The sequence below is a fragment of the Phoenix dactylifera genome, chromosome 1 (genome assembly GCF_051530095.1).
Source record: "Phoenix dactylifera cultivar Ajwa chromosome 1, Ajwa_hap1_PhDact_Kaust_v1.1, whole genome shotgun sequence".
Lineage (NCBI taxonomy): Eukaryota > Viridiplantae > Streptophyta > Magnoliopsida > Arecales > Arecaceae > Phoenix > Phoenix dactylifera.
In genome coordinates this window covers 3,932,289-3,943,140 of record NC_143190.1, presented here as the reverse complement: position 1 = coordinate 3,943,140, position 10,852 = coordinate 3,932,289, and the positions used below count along the sequence as shown (strand labels likewise).

Here is a 10,852-nt window from a genome sequence, read left to right as displayed (position 1 = left end):
ATAAATACTCGAGCAATTACTCAAATAGCTCGTTCGTTGCACCACGATCAAGTTCCATCCCCCATGATTTCTGGTGTCAACCATTTTTGCCCACATTAACATGCTCATCCTTATGTGCTTCACATGTGTCTCGATTGGCATCAACACTTGTAATTTTGGGGGTGAAAATTAAGTGGAAGCATGACCATAAGTTGCTAATGTGCAACTAATAGCATTCAAATGATGGCGCATGAACACCTTACCAACCACATCTAATGTATGGAAATCTGGGTATGTATGACACTTGTGCTCGTTGGCTCACCAAATGTTCCATTCTTGTAGCAACCATGCTATATTAATTATTACAATTTAAATCACCTGTGTTGTTCCAAATTCACCCTTAATCAACCTGGACATGATTTAAAAGAAATTGAACATTTTCACTTGCCCAGCCCTTGTTTGGATTTTGCTTAAATTGATGTAAAGTTTAAAAGCTCATGATGTAAGTTTGACCTGCGGACACCACGAGTCCGACCCAAACTCCTCCCCGGTCCAAACCCGGTTCGCATTGCGAACCCATTCGCCAAACGGGCGGTCGGGATCTCCCCGTTGTCAGATCAAATCACGTCCGTTAAGAATACCCTATCAGAATTAGGGTCCGTCTCTGGAATCCTCTAAACCCTAGTTCTATAAATACCCAGGACGCGAGTTCTCTTCTTCCTCCTACGTCCTACCCCGAACTCGAACCCCTTCGTCCGCAAAGAGAAATCGAAGCGAAGGTTTGAGAGCTAGAGACCCCTGAAACGATGAGGGCGAAGGTATGAAGATCTCTTAGGTTTCTATTCGGATCTTGATCCTTACGTTTATTATTTATTTATTTATTTATTTATTTTTGATCGTAACCGATTAGAATTTCCGAACATGGAACTGGGAATTGGTATTTGATATGAACTTTTTTTGATGATTTGCGCGTGATTTTAGGTTTTTGTTGCTTAGATCTTTGTTGAGTAATAGTATGATCTTGTAGGCTATGGAACTTACGTGATATCTTTCTGAAGATGCTTTGTTGGTGATTGGATTCTTGGGTTAGGGCTTTGATTTCTCGATCCCTCTGGGAAATCGCCTTGAACTTTTGATGCCTTAAACAAGATTCATTTGTTTCCATTCAATAATACTTGATTTTTTGGGGTTATGTGCCGTTGTTCTTTTATTTTTCCTGTATCTGTTATTCCCAAGAATGCTTTTTTTACGTTTGAGTATCCTGAACCTCATTTTTTTTTCAAAGAAATTTCTATGTCCGACATGTCAAATATATGATTGTTGCATGGTTGTAACACTTGAATACATGAAACTTATATGGCTAAAATGGGATCTAGAGAACCCTCTTTGCGTGGAATTTTATCTTTATTTCTTGTTGTATATTGCTTTCTTGTAGATATATAGCTGGAAAAGAGTACAGTAATTCGTTTGTATGGATTAGTTCAAATTGGAATGGTAAAATTTGAGATGGCACTTTGTGGGGATATATTGATTTTGGGGCATATTTGAGGAGAATGCTAAACAATTATTTTATGAACTCCTCTGAAGGGATATACATTGAGGAGCCACACTTAGATCTGGTGCATATGAATTTGGATTAATAATTTAGTGGAATCTTTAAAAAAGCGTACTGAAACTGGATATATAAGTTATCTTGTGGAAGTCAGCAGGTTGGGAACTGAAAATTTCTGGTTAATTTGCTTATGCAGTGAGATTTAGAACAAATAATGGCCAGAGATTGAAGCAAAATTTTCTTTGCCCACGTAATGACAAAATGATGGATGCACATAATACACAGATTACCATAGAAGCTGTCTGTTAAGGTACATCGTATAAATATTCAGGGGAATGGTGAAATAAGTTTCAGAATAAACAGAAATTGGATATGATAGTTGATGTGGCTTTGTAATGGTACTACATGAAGTCTATTTTCTTCATTAGGCAAGAGAAAGACTTTTGAATAATGTGCAGAATCTTTATTTGATATTTTATCGTGCTCAAACATATGATAAAATAGTGCTATAGTTAATTTTGGAGGACACCGAGGAAGATGTATGCACTACTATCGAAAAGAAAAGGGAAGGCACGCACCAAAAAGAAAAGGGAAGGCTTGCATATGCATGGATTGTGTTGAAGTTGTTTATTACTGGGCTTTGATAAGTATTCGAATGAATTGGATTTTCCCTTCTATTGGGATCAGAGCAAGGTGCTTAATCAAGCAGTCTTTTGTTTATGGTTGCTTACTCTATATTTGTTGCTGTCGTTATGTAGGAGATACTATTGCATATGCTATTTACAGATGCTATATTGTTATCTATTGAGCTGAGAATATGGTGATTGATGATGATATTGAAAACTTTGGTGGATAATGGTCTGATAAATAAGGCTTAATTACTAAATTAGTCCCTGAGGTTTGGCCTCAAACTTATTTGAGTCCCTAACTTTTTAAAAGTTGCAATGTTACCCTTGACCTTATAAAAATGTTTCAAATGAGCTATTACCGTCACTTTGATGTTGCTATGAACTTCCAAGTGGCACTTATTTTATGATATGGCAAAAAGACGTTAGTTACAGGTCCAAGATATGGTAGAGAGAGACAATAGAGAGGGAAAAATTGACATGTCAGCCTCTTGTTGGAGAAAAATCCCACCAAAAATAAAAAGGGAGGTGCTCTGGTTTGCAAAGGAAAAAAACAAGAGATCAAGAGAGAACAAAGCTTGTACAGGGAGAGAAACAAGATATATACACACACACACACACACACACACACACATATATATCTACACACACACACATATATATCTACACACACACACACACATATAGAGAGAGAGAAACATGCTTTCTTGCTTCCCATCCATAGAATATAAATTTCCACATCTAGATGGTGAGCTTCAACCTAGAAAGGCTCTCAGTTGAGGATATTAAAATGCAGAGCACCAACTATGCTTTAGAAACTGGACCTGTTGATCCTTTCCAACAATTCTGATCAGATGATGCTTTTGTTCGACCCAACATCAGGCTTAGCACACTGATGACTAGATTGCTAAGCTCCTAATATCATGGATCATGCTGAATCACTCCAATACTATGCTCTAGAAAAAGTTATCAAGAATTAACAAGTTCTAAGATGATAACTTACCAATCCCAGCAACAGGGTAAAATATGAGCAGTTCAATGCTTTTGAAAGTATTGGAGATCGTGGCTACCTAGCCCATAAAGGTTCATTTAGGAATACTTGGGATCCTGCATAAGTGGTCCATAAGCAAATGAATATATAATTATTCATATAGTACATTTGCTTGTATAATCAATTAACATTAAGGAAGATAGCATATAATCTTACTAATATATAACAACAGAAACCTATAGTCTACATTAAGTCTTCTTCATTTGGTATCCTTACAGTTGCAGTTTCTCCGGTAGCACACAATGCTTTTCACTCTATTTTTCTGTGCATCAAACAAAGGAGGAAAAAAAATAGCTAGGCCTCCTCGTGGGAAGAAGAAAGAAGAAAATTAGGGCAGCCAACCCACCTCATAGCTCTTGCACCCAAGAACCTCCTTGGGTTGGCCTCTATCATGAAGTCTTCAATGATGCACTTTTCCCACAAAAACAGATGGGGGTGACCATGTTAGGGGCTTCCATCTTTCCAAACCCAGGCAATCTTCTCCCTCCTTCCCTCCCTCTCTCTTTCTCAATCCGTTGTTTCTCTTGTTCTCTCTCAATCTTTTGTTTTTTTTTTTTGCAAACCAGATCTCCTTCCTCTTTGGTGGAATTTTTTCCCCAAACAAGATGGTGATGTGGCAATTTTTCTGTCCCCATTATCTCTCTCTACCATGTCTCAGACCTGTAATTGATGTCATTTTTCCATGTCATAAAATGCACGTTACCTGTGCAGTTCTGTTTGATTTAGCAATGTTGAAGTGACAATAACGGCTCATTTGGAACCTTTTTATAAGGTTAGGGGTAACATTGCAACTTTAAAAAAATTGAGGACTCAAATAAGCTGGAGGTCAAACCTCAGGGACTAATTTAGTAATTAAGCTGATTAATAATTATGGTGGATACAGCTATTGTGGTAGAACATGACCTTGTTTATAAGTGATTGCTAAAGATACTGTGGGGTCCGTTCTTGCTATTCTTTATCTTTTTTCTAGTATAGTGTCAAAACAAACTCAGACACGTCTAAGAAACTTAGGTAACTGACTGTTGAAGTTTGTTGGTGGCTGTCTAATATAAATGAATCAGTGTGAAAGTTATGGTTATTCAAAGATAGATCATTAATCTTCTGGAATATTAGGGGTATTCCCTATTACAATTAGTATGAAATTTGACATGCAGATTGCGTATCGGTAGTTTTTATTTACCTGCTCCTCCATCTGTTATTTTTCCTACGTTCCTATGAATGCTTTGTTACTGCAACTCGTTTTTCATTCCCATGATTTCTTGTCAGTGGCTTCTGTCTCATCATATCTTTCTTTTAACTTAAGCTTGATTCATCTGCTTCCTTTAGTGGAAGAAGAAGCGCATGAGGAGGCTCAAGAGGAAGCGCCGAAAGATGAGGCAGAGGTCCAAGTAGATGGTCAAATGGAAGGACAACCTCTATGGATTAACCTCTCTTCATTGGATGTCATGTTGGGATCGCAGATCTCAATCTCCCAGCTTACGTTGGGAGCTTGTTCATGGAGGGATGGTGTTCTTGGGGGGAAAAGCCTTGTCATTTGTATTTTTCAGTGCTTAATTTGCAACTTCAGGGATTAGTTAAATATGTTTTGTCGAGCAAGATAACTTATGTTTTGTTTGACTTCTCTAGGGCCGAGTAAGACACCTCTATGTTTGGAGCTATTGCTATGAAATTTCTCTTAAGATGCTTATGTTTGCAGCAGGTCTTATTTTTACTTACATTTGTCATCAGACCAAATATGTCGCATGGCTTTTTTGAGAAAATAATCTTGCTGCAATGTGTTGCTGATGTCTGCACCCCTGGGTTTGTATGGATCATATTCTCGGTTCATATCCTCGGGTTCTTTATGTGTCAATATCTACTGCTGCAATTTTTCTTAAATGTAGATTTGAGTTGACCTTAGCATAGGTATTATTCATGTGAAGTTATTGCTTGCCTCTCTGAAATTGTCCGAATGGTTGGATTTTTCCATCTGTGATGCTGAGCAGCCTGGAATTTTTCTTAAATCAGAGAACTTTTCATACTTCCATCCATAAAATTATGTCAGGCTATGTATAATTAGAACTACATGATCAGTTTCAATGTTTCTCACCAGCATCAGTCACCACAACTCATTTAGAGAGGATGGTAAGTTGTATACCCCAGCAAAGACCTGAATAAATCTTGTGGAGGGTTAATTTCATTGCACTTCAGCATTAAGCTTAACATTTGATGAGATTCGTCGTCACTGCTCGTGCTTCCAAACTCCACCTAATGCTGAAGTGGCAGGTGATACTGAGAGGGTGCAGGAGTTGGCTGGTTCCCAATTTGAGCTGGCTGTGATTCATTGCCAACAAGAGTGAACTTTGCTGGCGAGCTCTTACTCCCACTATGGCGAGTCCTGATTCATTCCCTGCTTTCTTAAGATGCGACTTCGGTGGGACAAGATGCTGCTGCTGTCGAAGATCTGATACAGGCCTCAGCTGTCGGTGGGAATTGTCACCGCTGCCATTCCCAGATTGAAACTGCTGGAGTTTATCAGATTTTGGCTCCACATGTAACTTCCTAAACTCTGCTGGCATCTGACTTGTATATGAGCAAGATCTTTCATCTACATGTATCCCAGTAGATGCAACTGCATCGAAGGATGTAGCCGACCAAAGTTACAAATCTTGCATGCAAGAAGTTGATTGATGATGACAGCCAAGATTTGGGTAAAAATTCATCACCAGGCAAGCTGGAGTAGCTGACCATTACAATCATCATAGTCAAGTCTTGTGCTTCATACTCTCCTCGGACTTGATTGATGACCAGTTGCAAATTATGGATCTTGAGACGTGTTACTTCAATAGTTCATGCTACTTTCAACCTAATTTTCAGTACCTTGTACCCTGCTTTATTATTGGAGGTCTTGAAATTGAACCTTAGATCATATGCAGTGACGACATCCTCAGGGCTAGAGGATCTGTTGACATGGAGTATCCAGAAGGATAGTGCCTTCGACTCGCTCTGCTCGCCCTTGGCCTCAGCTTCTAGTACGATACACTCAACGATGAAGTCAGCGAGTGTATGTACCCTGATTGTAGGCCTAGGTTGGTAGTTTATGTCAAATTCTCTAAGCTTGATGGCCAATTTGACCAGACAACTAGAAGTTTTCAATTTTTGCAGTACCTGCCTCAATGGCTGGTCAGTCAGTACTATAATAGTATGAGCTTAAAAATATGACTATGATCTCCATGCTGAAATGATCGGGGAGTAGGCCCCTTTCCATCCTTGGGTACCTTGTCTCAGCATTTTAGAGCAACTCTCTCATATAGTAAATAGATCTCTAATTCCCATGCTCTTCTTTGACAAGGATCGAGTTGATCACTATAGAGGAGATGGCTATGTAAAGATACAACTTCTTCCTAGCCTTTAGCTTAGTGAGAAGTGGAAGGGACCCAAGGTACTGCTTCAATTGATTAAATGCCATTTGGAACTCCTCAGTCCATTCGAAGTTTTTGGCATTCCTCTGGACCTTGAAGAAAGGGAAACATTTTTCTGCTGACTTTGACACAAACTGATTGAGGGTAGCTACCTAACTTGTGAGTCGCTAAACCTCCTTTACTGTCCTTGGGGGTGCCATTCCCAACACTGCTCGGATCTTCTTCGAGTTGACTTCTATCCCCTGCTAGGATACCATGAAACCCAGGAAGTTTCCTAAGGTAACCCTAAATGCGCACTTGCTAGAATTGAGCTTCATGTGGTATTTTCTTAAGATCTGGAGGGCTTTGTGCAGGTCAGCGAAATGATACTCAGCTCTCTAGCTTTTTACGAGCATATCATCCATATACACCTTCATGTTTCAGCCAATTTGGTCCTTGAAAATGCGATTGACCAGCTATCTGTATGTAACTCTGGCGTTCTTCAATCCAAACAAAATCATTTGGTAACAATGTAACCCTTGTCGGTGATGAATGATATTTTCTCCTCATCCTAATCTGATTGTATTCTGAGAGTGCATCTATAAAGCTGAGAAGCTGATTGCTCGATGTAGTGTCAATAAGTTGGTCAATTCTCAGTAGAGAAAAGCTGACCCCTGGGCAGTTATTAATATCGATGAAGTCGATATAGACTCTCCAACACTCATTAGCCTTCTTAACAAGCACCACATTAGCGATCCACTATGGATAGTCTACTTCACAAATAATCTCGGCCTTGAGGAGTTTGCCAACCTCCTCATTGATAGCCTGCTATTGCTTAGGGACAAAGTTGCTCTTTTTTTACTGCACCAGTCGATGCTTGGGATCTATATTACACCTGCGCATCACAACAGAAGGATCTATACTTGGCATGTCGGTGGCTGACCATATGAACACATCAGTGTTAGAACAGAGAAAGTTGACGAGTTAATACTTTATGTCCTTGTTGAGCAACGAACCGATCTGAATTGCTTGGCTGTTGCCTTCATCGAAGAACAGGACAAAGGTGAGCACTTTGGCTGGTTCCTCATGCTGCTCCTTCTGCTCATGCTAGATGTCTAGACCTTCAATAGGCAATGTTTTCAAGGGCTTAGTGTTCCTTCCAAGGTTTGACGAACCTGCCCGTACCGGCCGGTTCGGGCCGTATAGGACCCGTCCGGCCTGTAAACGGTACGCTAGAGCCGTGGAAACCGATACGGGCCGAACTCAGCCGGAGCTGGAGAAGACGAAGAGAAAGAGAGAGAGAGAGAGCGGGGAAGAGAGGGAGGGAGGAGAGGCCTCTGCCGCCCGTAGAGGACCGCAGGAGGCCGAGGGGACTCGGCAGAGCCTGCGGGGGCGCGGCGGAGGCCGCGGCCGCGTCCTCTCCTCCCTCTCTCCCTCCCCTGCTTGCTCTCTCGTTCTCTTCTTCTTCTCCGGTTCCGGCGGAAAAAAGTGTTCCGGTTTGGTACCGGTTTAAACCAGTTCTGAACTGGAACTGTACCGATCCGGTAGGCGACTGGTATGCCTACCGATACTGGTACGACGAACCTTGGTTCCTTCTAAGGATGGCTATGTAACACTGCCGAGCCACTGCCTAATCGCCTCTGACTTTGCTAATCCTATTGCCGGTAGAGAATCTCATCATGAGGTGGTAGATTGATACCATGGTTCGTATCGTATTTAAGCCACGCTGACCAAGAATAGCGTTATATGCCGATGGAACTTTCACGGCCAGGAAGTCGAGTATGGCAGTCACCTACTGAGTTTTTCGACTTGTAGTGACCAAGAGAGTAAGCACTCCTTCCACAAGTATAAGATCTTTGGAAAAATCGACTAAGAAAGAGCCAATCCTCCCTAACCAATCTATTGGTAACTCTATTTTCTGGAATACCTCGTAGAACAAGATGTCTGCAAATCTTCTATTGTCTAATAAAATTCTTCTTACATCGTAGTTTGCAAAGCTTCCATTTTTTGGATTTACCTTGTGTTATAGCTTTCATTAGTGACCACTTTTTATGAAAAAAATACTTCTCCCATTTTATCAACACTATAGCTTTTAGAAAAAAGAATATGGTCAAATGGGTGGTTGGCATCTTGCCACTTGATATATATCCTTTTTAAGTTTTGAGTTCAACAACAAATATACTACTTCCAAAAGATTCGAAGTTTTCACAGTGTATTCACACACATCTTGTCCACTTCTAATTGTATCTTTGGCGACTTTTTGATGTTTAACAATAAAAGTACCATGACATGGTATTTTGTCCAAATTTTGTAATCTTGGTACCAATCTCCATATTGGCACCATACAGATACAGTGTCTATATGCTCGATACGAGTTGATTCAGCATATTGAGACTTGGAATGCCTCCGATACTAAGTCTCAGTTTAGTACCAATATACTATGGTACGCCTGATATGGGATGCATTGACACAACAAACCTTGATTTGGTCTATTTGGTGTCTGAATAAAAATAGTCATGTAGCAACCTAGCTAGGCTCACATCTAATCCGAGTGGAATATTATTATGAATCAACTGACCTGTTGCAGCAATTACCTAAATGTAACTATGGATGCTCCCGTGCCGATCATAATTAAAATTATAGCAGCAGAAATATTGACTGTATATTAACCACCTTCAAGTCATTGCACCAATACCAAGAAGGCTATGATTCCAAAGTATAATCTAAGATCTTATAAGAACTCCTTGCATCTTTATTTGCTCAACAGATATTTGAAGCACAGAATTCTCATATCTAGTTTTTTCAGGTGTTCCATCAGCATCTGAACTTCTCCTGCTTCTTGAAAGAATTTAAAGCAAAGGTGCAGACAATTATCAACTTGGTCAATAGATCTCCAATATCAATGTAAATCTAGGCAATCCCGTCCAATGAAAAGCTGAGAAATATTCTAACTAGGTCAGCTTATGAGTCACTTTTAACCTATTATGCAATTCTGCAGGAAAGCTACACCTGTTGCAACAGTATTGACATAATTTCAAGCTAAGTGTTTAACGATAGGATGATTAACATTGGTGAGCAGGCAAGAAAGAGAGAGGTAGCCCGACCACTTCCAAAAGCAGGTAGGGATTCTTAAAAAAGAGATATGGGGCCATCTAATTATAGATTTTTAATAGATTAGCTAGTGACTTCTACTGAAATCCTGTGGCACTTGATTGCAACAAAATAATCAGTTATGAAAGTGAACAGTTGACCAATGAGTTGATCATGACATTTATTGAACCTCAGTTTTCCCAAAATTGAAGAAACTTCCTGCAATTTTCCTCATGGCAATGTGAAACTACAATTTTCTGTCACTGAAATGCAAATCCTTGAACTCATATTGTTTGACATGGAAACTGACCATCTAATAAATGTTAAGAAATCTTAATGCTTTTCACAGAATGAGAGGCTGGCCTAGGCTTATAAATCTATATAGATCTTAACAATCTCCCCTATCTAATCTCGTGATGCACTCATCATAGTCCTAACTCGTCCTGGTATTCCTCATTGAGGTTGTGATGCACATTAAGCCTGGCTTCAACCCAAAAGCTTAAGATATCTGATGGAGGGTTTTTCCAGTCTCATAAACTCAGGTGGCACCCCTTTAATTGGCAACATAGGACTATAATATAGGACTCTCCTGATAACCATATGACTCCATGAATCTAGATCATGCTTGGATAGGAACCAAGATCACTATCATGTGAACATGCTGTTCAAGTAAACACAATCATGACCTATCTGAATTCCACTTTTACAAGATTTATGCCACGCATTCATTAGACAAGCTTACATGGCAGCTATCCGTACATAATCACAACAAAGGGCAAAGATTGCTAAATGCTGAACTTATGCAGTATAAATTCTTGATTTTCCATTCATCAAGAGAGAAGCCATGCATCAGCAATGTAACTGTTTTGCATGAGATTTGTACAACAGCACAGCGGAAATCCACATACAAACCTGCCAAATACTTTACAAGCTTTTGTTACCTAAATGAATAAATAAATCAATTAATAAATAAGATAACCTGAGCATTTGAACAAGAATCATCCTAGTCTGTTTTAGGCGTCTGGATCATCTTACATTTGGGGGAACTTGAGAGTGGAATATCTCAAGGATTCTCGCTATTTCAGTTCATGTGAATATCCACTGGACTAAGGAATTCAAGGAAACAATATCAGAAAGAGAAGATAACAACCGTAGAAAGGCATCCAATTATTTT

At 39.7% G+C, this 10,852-nt stretch overlaps 1 long non-coding RNA gene across 1 annotated transcript; it reads left to right on the top strand.

Annotated features, from left to right (window-relative positions):
* The first annotated feature begins 656 nt into the window (after positions 1–656).
* LOC103709814 (uncharacterized) lies at positions 657–4,903 on the top strand. Its single transcript, XR_604515.4, has 2 exons — positions 657–797; positions 4,535–4,903. It is a non-coding gene; the product is annotated as an uncharacterized LOC103709814 (long non-coding RNA).
* The last annotated feature ends 5,949 nt before the right edge of the window (positions 4,904–10,852 follow it).